This window comes from Gymnoscopelus microlampas, assembly GCF_963454915.1.
Source record: "Gymnoscopelus microlampas genome assembly, chromosome: 2".
Lineage (NCBI taxonomy): Eukaryota > Metazoa > Chordata > Actinopteri > Myctophiformes > Myctophidae > Gymnoscopelus > Gymnoscopelus microlampas.
The window spans coordinates 15,928,714-15,945,331 of NC_139939.1; the positions used below are offsets into that span (position 1 = coordinate 15,928,714).

At 36.3% G+C, this 16,618-nt stretch overlaps 1 long non-coding RNA gene across 1 annotated transcript; it reads left to right on the forward strand.

Annotated features, from left to right (window-relative positions):
- The first annotated feature begins 14,690 nt into the window (after positions 1-14,690).
- On the forward strand, positions 14,691-15,683 carry LOC311058699. Its single transcript, XR_014602071.1, has 4 exons — positions 14,691-14,757; positions 15,136-15,200; positions 15,281-15,349; positions 15,614-15,683. It is a non-coding gene; the product is annotated as an uncharacterized lncRNA (long non-coding RNA).
- The last annotated feature ends 935 nt before the right edge of the window (positions 15,684-16,618 follow it).

The window sequence follows — 16,618 nt, forward strand, 5'->3', positions numbered from 1 at the left end:
GCCCCCCTCACGTATGAGGAGGGCGGTATGAGTCAACAGAACCAAGGACAGGTGTTCTTGATGAATCTAGCATGGTTAAAATGGAGTTTGAAGTTACACTGGGTTTGTAGAGGAAGGGGGCATGTCTTATTTTTATATATATATATATATATATATATATATATATATATATATATATATATATATATATATATATATATATATATATATATATATATATATATATATATATATATATATATATATATATATATATATATATATATATATATATATATATATATATATAAAATAAAAAAATACTGAATCAAGCAACTTAATAACTGTCTGGGGTGTTAACTGTCTGGGGTGTTCACAAAAGCCTGAGTAGACGATTAAAATACCCAAATGTGTTTTAAAGTGAAATATCACTTGAGTACATGTACTTACTTACTTTCCACCACTGATGTAGACTATTACCCATGAACCATGGAATGAACTGCTTCCAAGCTACATGTTAAAAGTAAACTGTTAAGTTGTTAACTTTATATGAATAAATTGGTAACAGTTATCATGATTGATTTCATTAGAGTATGGAACATTATTATAGTGTTCTGGCTCCTGCATTTAAAATTGTAATTAGAATGGTATAGTAATTCAACTAATGCAATTTTTTTTCTTTTCATGTCTCTACTCTGCCTTCATTGTGACTTGAAATATCAGGTGAGAAGATGTTTAAGCAATCCCACTATAACACTTCATATTACTAAGATTCATTGTACCCAAACAGATTAAATTACCCAAATTTGTTTTAAAGTGAAATATCCCTTGAGTACATGGACTTAGTTACTTTCCACCACTGATGTAGACTATTACTCATGAACCATGGAATTAACTGCTTCCAAGCTACATGTTAAAAGTAAACTGTTAAGTCATGAACTTTATATGAATAAAGTGGTAACAGTGATCATGATTTCATTAGAGTATGGAACATTATTATAGTGTTCTGGGTCCTGCATTTAAAATTGTAATTAGAATGGTATAGTAATTCAACTAATGCAATTGTTTTTCTTTTCATGTCTCTACTCTGCCTTCATTGTGACTTGAAATATCAGGTGAGAAGATGTTTAAGCAATCCCACTATAATACTTCATATTACTAAGATTCATTGTACCCATTCTAGTGAAATTACACATTTGAAGTCAAACATAATATATTTTTGTAATTGTTATTTTAAAGTATATTAGTATACTCAGAAGTGATAAATAAATATCGCTAGTGAAATATGCAGATCTACAAGCTCTCCACAACATAGTGAAGTGTTTGGTAGGAACAAATGTGTGTAGACCAGTGGTGGAGAAAGTATTCAAATGTTTTACTGAATCAAGCAACTTAATAACTGTCTGGGGTGTTAACTGTCTGGGGTGTTCACAAAAGCCTGAGTAGACGATTAAAATACCCAAATGTGTTTTAAAGTGAAATATCACTTGAGTACATGTACTTACTTACTTTCCACCACTGATGTAGACTATTACCCATGAACCATGGAATGAACTGCTTCCAAGCTACATGTTAAAAGTAAACTGTTAAGTTGTTAACTTTATATGAATAAATTGGTAACAGTTATCATGATTGATTTCATTAGAGTATGGAACATTATTATAGTGTTCTGGCTCCTGCATTTAAAATTGTAATTAGAATGGTATAGTAATTCAACTAATGCAATTGTTTTTCTTTTCATGTCTCTACTCTGCTTTCATTGTGACTTGAAATATCAGGTGAGAAGATGTTTAAGCAATCCCACTATAACACTTCATATTACTAAGATTCATTGTACCCAAACAGATTAAATTACCCAAATTTGTTTTAAAGTGAAATATCCCTTGAGTACATGGACTTAGTTACTTTCCACCACTGATGTAGACTATTACTCATGAACCATGGAATTAACTGCTTCCAAGCTACATGTTAAAAGTAAACTGTTAAGTCATGAACTTTATATGAATAAATTGGTAACAGTGATCATGATTTCATTAGAGTATGGAACATTATTATAGTGTTCTGGGTCCTGCATTTAAAATTGTAATTAGAATGGTATAGTAATTCAACTAATGCAATTGTTTTTCTTTTCATGTCTCTACTCTGCCTTCATTGTGACTTGAAATATCAGGTGAGAAGATGTTTAAGCAATCCCACTATAATACTTCATATTACTAAGATTCATTGTACCCATTCTAGTGAAATTACACATTTGAAGTCAAACATAATATATTTTTGTAATTGTTATTTTAAAGTATATTAGTATACTCAGAAGTGATAAATAAATATCGCTAGTGAAATATGCAGATCTACAAGCTCTCCACAACATAGTGAAGTGTTTGGTAGGAACAAATGTGTGTAGACCAGTGGTGGAGAAAGTACTCAAATGTTTTACTGAATCAAGCAATTTAAAAACTGTCTGGGGTGTTCACAAAAGCCTGAGTAGACGATTACATTACCCAAATGTGTTTTAAAGTGAAATATCCCTTGAGTACATGTACTTAGTTACTTTCCACCACTGATGTAGACCATTACCCATGAACCATGGAATTAACTGCTTCCAAGCTACATGTTAAAAGTAAACTGTTAAGTCATTAACTTTATATGAATAAATTGGTAACAGTTATCGTGATTGATTTCATTAGAGTATGGAACATTATTATAGTGTTCTGGCTCCTGCATTTAAAATTGTAATTAGAATGGTATAGTAATTCAACTAATGCAATTGTTTTTCTTTTCATGTCTCTACTCTGCCTTCATTGTGACTTGAAATATCAGGTGAGAAGATGTTTAAGCGATCACACTATAATACTTCATATTAATAAGATTCATTGTACACATTCTAGTGAAATAACACATTTGAAGTCAAACATAATATATTTTTGTAATTGTTATTTTAAAGTATATTAGTATACTCAGAAGTGATAAATAAATATCAATAGTGAAATATGCAGATCTACAAGCTCTCCACAACATAGTGAAGTGTTTGGTAGGAACAAATGTGTGTAGACCAGTGGTGGAAAAAGTACTCAAATGTTGAACTGAATCAAGCAACTTATATATCTAAATACTGAATCAAGCAACTTAAAAATTGTCTGGGTTGTTACATAAAAGCCTGAGTAGACAATTAAAATTACCCTATTCTGTTTTTTTAAAGTGAAATAGCCCTTAAGTACAGTACTTGAGTACATGTACTGAGTTACTTTCCACCACTGATGTAGACTATTACCCATGAACCATGGAATTAACTGCTTCCCAGCTACATGTTAAAAGTAAACTGTTAAGTTGTTAACTTTATATATTGGTAACAGTAATCATGATTTCATTAGAGTATGGAACATTACTATACTCCTCTGGATTCTGCATTTTGCATTGTAATTCGAATGGTATAGTAATTCAACTAATCGTTTTTCTTTTCATGTTTCTTCGTTGCCTTCATCATGACAATATCAGGTGAAAAGATGTTTAAGCGATCCCACTATAATACCTCGTATTACTAAGATTCATTGTACACATTCTAGTAAAATTACAAATTGAAGTTAAACAATACATGTATAGAATTGTTATTTTAAAGTATATATTATCAATTTATTTGTGTTTTTTTTTTCAGATGCCTCGTAAAAAAGGATGTAAAAAATGGCGGACTAAAAGTCCTGTGGTGACTGAGGTTGAATCTCCTCAAAAGGTTCACGAGGTTTTTTGTCCCCGTTACCAAAACTCAAACTCTGATTCATGCAAAAATGCCAAAAATGCCAGAACTGCTGAAAAAACTGCTGAAAAAACTGCTGAAAAAACTGCTGAAAAAACTGCTGAAAAAGCTACTGAAAAAACTACTGAAAAAACTGCTGATAAGCTCAAAAACTCTGAACTGTCTGGTTGTATCACTGACCAAAGCACTAACACTGATTACCCCCAAGTATCTTTTGTGCAAGGTTCATTCCATCAAGGTCATGCACAATTTGATCCATATGCTGGAAAGCAATGTGTCCCAAACAGTCTGACTGCGATCATCATGAGTGGAATTCGAGATGTCTTTACCTGGGGACCAAAGGACCTTGATGAGATTCTACACCATGGTAATGTGCTTTATGCTTCCTTAAGTCGAGCTTGTTCAATTGCAGCGGAGAGTGGATTTGTTGCAATTAATGAATTGCCCAGGAAACATGTACTGTGTCAGATGCCCGTATCAATAATGTATGGTGAGGCCTTTTGCGGTGTAGTTGGACTTTCCCAATATGCTGAAGGATTGCAGGACATGGTGTTGCCATTGGATGAAGCGATACAAAGGGTTTTTCTAGAGTTTGATGCATGTTTGTTAACTTTGAGTGGATATACCTGTGCAGTTGTCAGAAAGAACGGCTGGTATGCTGTAATTGATTCCCATGCACGTAGTTGTGAAGGACTTGTTGATGGAAATGGAAAAAGTGTTTTGGTATATCATGCTGGCATTGCAGAATTGTACAGAAACATTTGTAATCTTGCAGAATCTTTGAACGCATTGAATCGGCCATTTGAACTGACTGGAGTCAAAGCAATTGTTATGGATGATGCAGAGCAGCGATTCCGTGAACATGAGCCATCTGCTAGCACAAGTGCCTCTACTAGTCAACCACTGTACAGTGCTGTGTTGAAAAGTACACGTATGCCAGTTTGTGCCCTAAAGCCTTGTTTGATAGTTGACCCATCTACTAGTGCAGTATATGATGTTGACACTTGTGAAATAGCAGATGATGTCGTCATTACTGATGTCATAACACCTCAATTGTCTTTCAAGCCGCTTAGATCTGTGGATCAGGACATAATGTGTATTGTGCTCAATATCAGTAATGAAAGTGTCAAAACTGTAGAACAGAGGAAAGACTTCACACCAATGGGTGATCCTTGTGAGAATAAACAAATCAAAGGTGACGGCAACTGTTTCTTCAGAGCATTGTCTTTTGCGATCTGTGGTGATGAAAACAAACACATCAAAATCCGTCGTGCTATATTTAAACATCTTTCTCAGAATCCATCAGCATTTCAACAGTATCTGAGAGAAGGTTTTGAATCTATGCAGCAATACTTGACTAAATCAAGAATGTATTATTCAGGAACATGGGCTACTGAGCTTGAAATCTTTGCTGCTGCTGACTTGTTGCAAACGACTATTATGACGTTTAATAGTGGCATATGGAATATTTTCCCTAGTTGTCATGAAACTAGAGGTGTTCAGAGATGTCAAGCAGTATATTTAAACAACACTAATGGAAATCATTATGATGTTGTAACATGTGTTAAGAGAAAGGACAATCAAATGTGTTGTGCAGGCATATGTAAAAATGCAGCAGGAGAAAAAAGTACAATGCAACTAAGAAAAAGGTCACATGACACAAGTCTCCCAAAGTCAAAATCCGAGAAAGAAAGGGACAGATATGAAAAGGATCAAGTGTATAGAAAGAAAAAGAGAAAAGATGATCATTTCCGATACCACAATGATGACATTTATTGTGCAAACAAAAATGAAAAGAGCAAGTTCAAATTTGCTAATGATGCAGAGTTCCATGCAACTGTTTGTGAATACAGCAAGTTCAAATATGCTAATGATGCAGTGTTCCGAGCAGATGTTGGTGAATACAGCAAGTTCAAATATGCTAATGATGCAGTGTTCCAAGCAGATGTTGGTGAATACAGCAAGTTCAAATATGCTAATGATGCAGTGTTCCGAGCAGATGTTGGTGAATACAGCAAGTTCAAATATGCTAATGATGCAGTGTTCCGAGCAGATGTTGGTGAATACAGCAAGTTCAAATATGCTAATGATGCAGTGTTCCAAGCAGATGTTGTTGAATACAGCAAGTTCAAATTTGCTAATGATGCAGAGTTCCGAGCTGATGTTTATGAATACGGCAGGGTCAGATATGCTACTGAAGCAAAGTTCCGAGCAGAAAGACAAATGGCAGCGCGCAAGAAATATAAAGAAAATAAGTCCAAGCAAGTTGACATTGATTATGTTATTGAAACTTTCCAAAAAAATGTTCGTACAGGCCCTGAATTTGTTTGCTGTGTTTGCCATCGTCAACTTTTCAGAAAGCAGGTCACTCAGTGTAAGAAGTCAAACTATGTGAAGAAAAATGTCACATTAATAGCAGACAAATGTATTACACAGACATATTTGCATGAATGTGATAGTAAGTGTTTACTTAATTGTGTAATGTCACATGGATCGGCTGCTAAACTATGGATTTGTAAGACCTGTGATCGAAAGATATTATCTGGCAAAATGCCTGAACAAAGTGTATTAAACAATCTACATCTGGAACCAATACCACCAGAACTAAAATGTCTTAATGTTTGTGAAGAACATCTGACAGCTAAACATATTCCGTTCAGAAAAGTTGTTGTGTTGCCCAAAGGAGGTCAAAACGGATGCCATGGACCAGTAGTTTGTGTACCTTCTAACTTATCCCATGTGACAAATGTTCTACCGAGAAATGATTGTGATGACATGATCATACGAGTTAAATTGAAACGGAAAATTACATATAAAGGGCATTATAATTATGAATATGTCCATACAGATCATGTAAAAAATGCCTTGCGATACCTGATTAAGCATAATCCTTTCTATGCTGACACAGAAATCAATAGAGATTGGATAAACCCTTTAAGTCAAACTAATGACATTGAAGTTGAGGAAGGAGAACAAACAATAGACAATGCAGATGACACAGGCAATGTAGATGAAAACGATGACGATTTAACCTATACAGAACAAGAGACTGTAGCATGTCTTGATACTTGTCTTCAGCCCGTTGACTTAGCGCAAGATGTTTTAGATCAGCATTTTGACAGTATAATATCGGTGGCTCCTGCAGAAGGCAACAACCCTGTCAGACTATTGATGGATAAAACAAATGAAGCTAAATGTTTTCCAGTTTTGTTTCCAAAAGGCAGTCCTACTTTTCATGACGACAGACCGCTGAGAATAACCCTGTCAAAGTACCTAAACAACAGAATTTTGAATGCTGATGGAAGATTTGCAAAAAGTACAGATTATATATTTTATGCTCAGTATATATCAGAGCTTCAACAAGTTGTGTCTAGTGTGTCTATAGCTATGAGAAAGGGAGTTGGCAAAAAAAATCCCAAGCGTATCACAGCTGATATGTTAAGAGATGCTGAATCATTAAGGAAGATCTTACATTATGATGAAGGCTACAAGTATCTCCGGAATATTCGTGGAAGTCCAGCATTTTGGCAGTCTGCACAAAAAGATCTTTTTGCAATGCTTAGACAGCTTGGTCTTCCTACCTGGTTTTGTTCATTCAGTTCTGCAGATATGAGATGGCCAGAAATGATGAAAGTGCTTATGATTCAAGAAGGAAAGCTGGTTGATGTAGAACAACTTGATTGGTTACAAAAGTGTGGCATATTGAAACGGAACCCAGTGACAACGGCAAGGATGTTTGACCATCGATGGCATGAGTATTTGAAAGATGTTATATTATCTCCAGCAGCACCTATTGGACATGTATCTGACTATTTTTACCGTGTCGAATTCCAGCAAAGAGGCAGCCCACATGTACATTGTTTGTTCTGGGTTAAAGATGCTCCGCAAATAGATAAAGATTCAGATGAAGACGTTGTTGCATTCGTGGACACATATGTAACCTGTGAGATGCCAGACGAGCATGATGGAAAACTGTATGAGGTTGTGAACAGTGTTCAAAAGCATAGCACTCGACATTCAAAGACATGCAGAAAAAATAAAACCACATGTCGATTTAATTTTCCTAGGCCAATTTCTTGTGAAACATTCATTAGCCGACCCAAGAAAAGGGAGTGTAAAAACACAGATGTTGACAAAGATGCAAAACAGGATGAAGACATGGATGTTGATGGTGGAGATGACTTGCATAATTCAGAAAAAAATGAAGATGAGTTTGGCTTGAAAAGAGATGAGGCCTTAGAAATCCTTGAAAAGGTGAAATCGGCATTATTAAACCCTGACCTCAGTTATACTTCGACACAAGACCTATTTGCTGACATTGGTATTGATCAAAACATATTTGAATTGGCGCACAATAGAGTTAATTACAAGACAAGTGTTGTTTTGAAACGTTCTCCAAATGGTACCTGGATAAATCAATACAACAGTGATTTGTTACCTAGCTGGAATGCTAATATGGATATTCAATTTATTACAGATGCATACTCTGTTGTTGTGTACATAATCACCTACATATCAAAAGCTGAACGTAACATGGGAATGTTGCTTGATCGAACGCAGAAAGAAAGTCTGGATGGAAATGTTGATGCTAAAGAAGCCTTTCAAAAACTTGGAAATGTTTATCTTCACAATAGAGAAGTTGGTGCCCAAGAGGCTGTTTATAGAGTCACAAATATGCATTTGAAGCAATGTTCTCGTAAAGTTCAATTTATTCCTGTTGTTGATACTGTTAGAATGACAAAACCTTTGAAGGAATTGCAGTCACAGGCGACAGATGATGACTCAAGCATATGGATGATTAGTCTGACAGACAGATATAAGAGCAGACCACAAACTCATGATTTTGAATATTTATGCCTTGCCACATTTGTTTCAGAATACAGACTGCTGTCCCGATCACAGGTTGCCACATCTAAAGGTGAAACATTTCAACTGGACAACAATTTGGGATTTGTGCAAAAACGGACCAGAACAGAAGCCGCAGTGGTGAGGTATCCGAGATTCACACCTACAAAATATCCAGAAAAATACTATCAATCTATTCTGCAGCTTTTCTTGCCATATCGTCAAGATTCACAGTTAATGCCTCCATCTTTTGAGTCATTTGAAGACTTTTACAGTCTTGGTTCAGTGAAAAATGCTGCCAATGATTTACAGACAGTAAAATCCATTGTTGACACAAACAGGTCTCTTTATGAGAAAGAAACTGATCGAATTGATGAAGCACAAAAGCTGTTGAACCAAGTTGGTAATTTGGAAGATGCTTGGGCTCAATTATGTCCCGAATCTGAAAAGGAACGATTAGAATGTGTCACTCTAAGAGAAGATGACATTGATGATGATGATGATGATGAAAACATCCCTGATTTGACTACAAATGCACAAAAGGTTTGCACCATTGAACGTCATAATGGTCAATTGTGTAGAGAAGACGCATTAATTCTAATGAGATCTTTAAATGAGGAACAGTCAAGTATCTTTTACAAAATACGCAACTGGTGCTTACAGAAAATCTGTGGGGAAAATCCAGAACCATTTAACGTATTTTTGACTGGGGGTGCAGGCACAGGGAAGACACATTTGCTCAAAGCTATACACTATGAATGTAGCAGACTCTTGTCTCAAACCTCTGTAAATCCTGATGACGTCACAGTTCTTTTAACTGCTCCAACTGGTGTTGCTGCATACAATATTTGTTCTTCAACCATACACAACACATTTTCCATTGGCATTAATGCCACATTGCCATATGTACCTCTCGGTGATGACAAAATAAATTCCCTACGTGCCAAACTGGGTAATGTACAAATATTAATCATTGACGAAATATCTATGGTTGACCAGCGTCTTCTAGCCTACATTCATGGGAGATTAAGACAAATAAAACAGACTGGTGACTATTCTCTTTTTGGAAAAGTGAGCATCATTGCAATAGGTGATTTTTATCAGTTGCCTCCTGTGAAAGGTACATCTTTGTATGCAGAAGGACCAGGAGTTAATTTGTGGAATAATAATTTCATGATTGCAAAGCTAACTAAGATCGTTAGACAGAAAGATCCAATATTTGCTGAAACACTAAATCGCTTCAGAATACGTCAAAAGAAGGAACCATTAAATGATCAAGATCTACATTTGATAAAACGATGTGAAACTGGCGAACAATCCAATGCAATACACATATTTGCTACCAATAACGAAGTTGACATGCACAACATTGAAACGTTGCAATCAAGTTGTCCAGATGCAATCAGTATAGAGGCTGAAGATTTTGAAAGGAACCCAAAAACTGGAAGGATCGTAAAAAAAATTGGTCATCATAAAAAAACATATAACTCTTGTTTGTCAGAAGTTGTGAATATTGGTGTAGGTGCCAGAGTTATGCTCAACAAGAATATTGATGTTTCAGATGGTCTTGTGAATGGTGCTTTCGGAACTGTGGTCCAAATAACACTCTCACCTGATAGTGCATTTCCCTCTGATATTCATCTTGTATTTGATGATGCAAAAGTTGGACAAATTCAGAGATCAAAGACTCGACAAAATGTAACGATAATTAAACCACAAGAAGACCAAGTGGCAAATAGTGGTGGAATAAGACGGCAATTTCCTCTGAAATTAGCATGGGCCTGCACAGTACACAAAGTACAAGGTTTGACAGTTGACAATGCTGTGGTGTCATTGAAAAAAGTGTTTGCACCAGGACAAGCATACGTTGCATTAAGTCGTGTAAGAACTCTGAGTGGCCTCATTATTGAAGATTTTAAGGATTCGGCCATATATTGCAACGACAAAATTGACGAAGCAATTAAAAGCATGTCAGAGTTCATTCTTCCTCAAGAAAACCCTACAAACAGTCATGCATTTACAATGGTTTTGCACAATGTTCAGGGTTTAAAGGCCCATTTTCCAGATGTTCAAGCACATCATATGCTAATGAAAGCCAAATGCATTTGTTTGACAGAAACGTGGTTAACTTCTGATGACCCAGAGAATGAGTTGGCTTTACCAGGTTTTACATTTCAACACAATCCAAGATCAAATTGCTATGATAACAGTGATCCCCTTTTTACTGACTTGAAACAACAGGCAAAAGGTGGAGTTGGAATATATCATTGCCTTGATGAGACCATTCATACAATCATTCCACAAAGCTCTAACTTGGAGTGTTTGATGTTTTCTGTTCCACAGGTTGATTTGACAGCTGCTTTTTTGTACAGACCAAATCAATACCAAATTGGGTCCTTTCGTAAGCATTTGGTGAAACTTGTTCAAGAATTGGATTCATACCCTGGAGGCAAAGTAATAATGGGGGATTTCAATGAAGATCTATTTAAATCATCATCAAATCAGTCATCTACTATTGTAGATTTGATGGAACAACATGAATACAGACAGTGTGTAAAAAGTGCAACAACCGAGTGTGGTACCTTGATTGACCATGTGTATGTAAAAGGTATTGAGAACGAATCTGTCCAAGTAATACCAGCCTACTACAGTGTTCATGAAGCCATTAGTATTTCTATAGTTTGACTGCTGAGCAAGGTTTTTATAGTTAACAAACTTAAAATGGAAAATCCAAAACTATTTGAATTTTACTACTGAATATTTAATATTTTTAATGGTTGCTAGAATTCTTGTAAATTCATTGTTAAAATTGTCGTTTGGTTCACCAATTTTGTAATTATTGCTTGACATCTGAACTCTGTTTCCCAGCAGGTGCAATAGTTTACAGACGGAGTGTTTGGTTTTGTTTACAAGATAACCTTGTCCATTCACAACAGCTTGCCAACTCGTATAGAACACTTATCGACATGAGATCAGCTTCTTGGCATGGCCATTTGCATTCCTCACAAGCAACAAGATTTTACTGTTGGTGAGTCCACCTTGTATATGATTCTTGTATATGATTTATGTTATGTGATTGTTTTAAAACTGTGCAATGGTGAGTGAACAAAAATGAGCACTGGTAAATGGCAAACAATGTTATAATTGATGTAAATCTTGATTACTAGGCTAAATGTTTTTATGACATTGATTAATTACCAATGCAACAGTTAATGCTGCAACATTATGTAGCTGACAGCCTGTTAAACTGTCTACAGGATCTTGCCACTGAAGTCCGTATTTTCATATGTTTTATTAAAGGGTCAGGACACCTAAAACTATTTTTCTTTTAACTTAACTATATTGCCCTCACAAAAACATGTAGTAATCCTGGTCGCTACAACGCCTCCCCCATGACAGCCGAGGTGCCTGATGTAAGCGAAAGGAACTGGTTGGAACAACATGCAAGGTCCTTACGACTCCAAGATAACATGCTATCTTAATGTATGGCTAGCAAATATGGGAAGGGAAATATTTTTCATTGCTTAATATTTGTAAAACTTAAGGTAGGGTAAGTGATTTACTTTGGTTAAAATAAGTGTTAGATAGCTCTATATTCTGATAGTACTTATTGAGTGTGTGTGTTCAGTAAAAGGAGTCTCCCAAATCTCCATCTTTTTATTAAACAGAAAATACATTTTCAGTGCTCTTCTGATTGACTTAAAGGTTGTCATCTACCTGGAAAATGTACTACATTTTGTTAACTAAAGAGCTGGAGAGACCCCTGTGACCAAACAAACACTCTGTAGCATTGATTACTATCAGAATGTAGTACTTTAACCTTTAACAAAATTTAGCAAAAAATATCACTTACCCTACCTTTAAAGGGTCTACACCATGAATTTTAACCTTTTCTTCATTTTTGTTTGTTTTTGGTCTCCCCCACCTCTTCTGTTCCAAAAAATACCCGACTTCAAGCATGCAGGCTTTCATAGGCTATCTGTGTTTTTTATGTAAATTGGTCTGAAAACAGTCCGTCAGATTTGTTCCCCCTGCCTACATCACGTCAGGGAACAATTCCTCCCGTTTTTCATTTTCCAGTTTTTTTTTTACTTTTTCCACACAGAACCAGGAGATAACATGCATACAAACTGGCTCAATGGCGCCCCGTGCCAAACAGGACAATGTGGTATTGCAAGTGAAAGTGCTTTATAAGCCAGAGAGAAGTTAGTTGGAATGAGTATATCTGAGGCTTGATTTAGGCTCAAACCTTTTGAAAAACGTTTGAGGGACATAAACAATATGATATTAAATATTACTTTCTTTTTTTAAATTCATGGTGTAGACCCTTTAAAGATACAAAGAGTAACACATTGCTAGTACAATATGGCTAGCTTTTTATTTTTTACATGGACATTAAATATGGGAAGGGAATCAGCATCATGTCAGTGTGTTGGGGGGCGTCTGTCCAAAACTGTTACTTTAAAAAAGGAAGACTTAAACCTGAGATCAGAGTCTCCCACGAAAAACAAATGCCCAATGTGTTTTTTTTACTACGTAAAATGTATTTATTTGAGTTATTTCAGTTGATTTTTGAATGTTATTTATTATTCAAATGTTTTACATCTGTATTTTCAGATATATTCTAAATGTAAAGTGTGATGGCAGAATTGTTGATTCCTTTAATGTTTTTTATTTCACATTTTGGCACCCTTTTTTGTTCAATTTTGATTTGTGATGTGGACTAGAGCTTTGTGCCATTCAGACAGGTGAAGACAGTTGCATACACTGTGCAGCCCACTGCCACATGCAAAGGTTTAACAGGTGGACCAAACCAGTTGATACTGTGACAGTGGACAATAATTCCAGAACAGAAATGGGAACACATAAACATTGCATTCAACTGCCAGCAGAGACAAAAACAAAACTCAGAAGACCATGCTATCTTTTGCAACACTCAAGAATTGATCGACGCAGACTGAAAACATCATCATCATCATCATCATCATCATCATCATCATCATCATCATCATCATCAGGTCTCTTGCCCAGCGGCGATGCCATGCATAGAGAGCCACTCAGCTTCACCAGTCATATCCATTTGGGTCAGTTCAGTGCTAGGGCCTCGGCTTCAACCAGTGACATGCCCAATTGGTGTAGGTTCCTGGTGATGGCATCAATCCATTGGGTGCGGGGGGCACCATCGGGGCATTTCCACCCAGCGGCTTCAGCATCACAGCGCCATAATCTAGCATGTAGTGTCCTTCTTCATGGTTGGTGAGTTTGGTAGCTATGTTTTGTTTATATTTACAGGCTGAATGATTATTTATGTATGTGTTTTTGTTTGGTCATGTTAATTGGCAGTAGCATCAAAACAAGTAGTTGTATTTGATTTTGTCAACTGAAGCACTTCCAAACTGGTCACACCGGTACCAATATGTTGTGCTAAAATTGTAAACTGCTCCATTTACCCTATAGCTAGCTGTAGCATAATGAAGCACATTTTGTGTTTGTGTCATGTTTTGTTCAGGATCAGTGAAACATAAGCAAGTAAACATCTCTCAGCATGTAGAACTGGCGTTTGCCAAAGAGTTTGTTGAAAGCTGCAACACCATAACAACTGAAACTACTTCTGAAGGTTCCCATGCATTAAGAGTTAACAGCACTTCAGGTAATAATTGTTGTTAGTATTTTTTGTGAAAATGACATGTTGGTAACAGTGTGCAATAATGTACCAAGTTTATTCTATTGCAGCTTGTATTCTGTGAGACCTGGAGTGGTTATGGTTAAAAGAAAATGTGCCACTGCATCAGTCAAGTTTCAACTGCTGAAGAGTGACGTCCGGTGGTCTTCTGTTACTAGCCCATCTTGAAGTGACTGCAGCATCACATCACCCTAATCTTCATGTTTGGTGACTTTGATATGTATAATTACTATATGTTGTTGTTTATATAGTGACTGTGATTATACTGACACTGAACTCCTCCCGTAGGTGGTCTTCTGCTGCTAGCCTCACTTGGACACATTATCACAGCACAGCTCTATAATATTCCTCATGTTTGGTAAGTTTGATATTTATAATTACTATATGTTATTCTTTATAGAATGACTGACTATACTGACAGTGAACTCTACCCATAGGTGGTCTTTTGCTGCTGGCCTCACTTGGACACAGTGTCACAGCACCATAATCTTCCTCATGTTTGGTGAGTTTGATATCTATAATTACTATGTTTGTTATATAGTGAATCTGACTACAGGTACTGACAGTAATGTTCACTCATAGGTGGTATTTTGCTGCTAGCCTCACTTGAATTATGGTGCAGTATCACTGCACCATAATCTTCATGTTTGGTGACTTTGATATGTATAATTACTATATGTTGTTGTTTATATAGTGACTGTGATTATACTGACAGTGAACTCCTCCCGTAGGTGGTCTTCTGCTGCTAGCCTCACTTGGACACATTATCACAGCACAGCTCTATAATATTCCTCATGTTTGGTAAGTTTGATATTTATAATTACTATATGTTATTCTTTATAGAATGACTGACTATACTGACAGTGAACTCTACCCATAGGTGGTCTTTTGCTGCTGGCCTCACTTGGACACAGTGTCACAGCACCATAATCTTCCTCATGTTTGGTGAGTTTGATATCTATAATTACTAAGTTTGTTATATAGTGAATCTGACTACAGGTACTGACAGTAATGTTCACTCATAGGTGGTATTTTGCTGCTAGCCTCACTTGAATTATGGTGCAGTATCACTGCACCATAATCTTCATGTTTCGGTGAGTTTATATAATGACTGTGTTGTTTATATAGTGATTGTGATGTGTGTTCATTGAATGACCATGTATGAGGATGCTATGTTTGCAGTTGTTTGCAATGAAACGCGTAACTGTTTGATGTTGTTGACTGATACACTTTCCTATCAAGGTGAAATCAGTTATTCTTGTGTGGTATACTAATGGTGTTACTTACCAGCACACTCAGCCTTTAGCTAGCTAGCAAGCACAATAAAGCACAAGCTGTGGTTTTGTTGTTTTGTTCAGAATCAGCACAATATGAAGCAAGTAGCTAAACATCCCCCCGCTTGTAGGACTTGGTGATCGCATGGTGCTTGTTGAAAGCTGCAACAGCATCTGAGCAACTACTTCTGAAGACTTCCATGGATTTAAGACTTACTAGCACTTCAGGTAATTATTATTATTATTACAGCTTTGACAGCAGGAGACCTTGTCTGGTTATGGCCAAAAACACTGTCACAACAATCAAGTTCCATCTGCTGAAAGATACTGATGTGCACCCGTAGGTATAGGATAACAACATTGCTCTCCACGCCAGCAAGACCAAAGAGTTGATCATGGACTACAGGAGGCCAAGCAGAGAGCACCCCCTATCTTGACAGCATTGCACTGGAAAGCATCCATTTAGCATCCACTTTAATTACGTTCTCAAATGGGACACGCAAACCACAGAAAGTGGAAAAGGCTCAGCAGCGCCTGTACTTCGTTCATCACCTGAATACATTCAGTATGGTTCCCACATCCTCAGGTTGTTTTTTTTTTCTGTTCTGGAAAATGACTTTTACACATGCAGTTCAAGGTTTACATATGACAGCAATGGTTTTGTGTGTGTGTGTGTGTGTGTGTGTGTGTGTGTGTGTGTGTGTGTGTGTGTGTGTGTCTTACATTTTGCATTAAGTTGATGATGATGCATTTCAGTTTTTTTTTGCATTTTTGTCATCACAATTGTTTCATTATTATTATTTTCTTCATAATGTATTCATTGTTGTTCTACGGAATTGTGTTGCATGTAATGGGACCTGGCCCTGAATTGTATTATTTCGCCGAACAATAGTCAATCTACAAGCTCAGAAGGCAACACGTGAGTTTCTAGATCTGCTATTTTGTGGCTAAGGTTCCCCCCTAATGTCCCTGTCCAAATTGTGCTTAGTGATGTACGTTTTTGCTATTTATTTGTTTCCATTTTAAAATTACAAATGTCCACCCTGGACGATGTATTTTCGTTTTGCTATAAATATTAGTTATACCAGT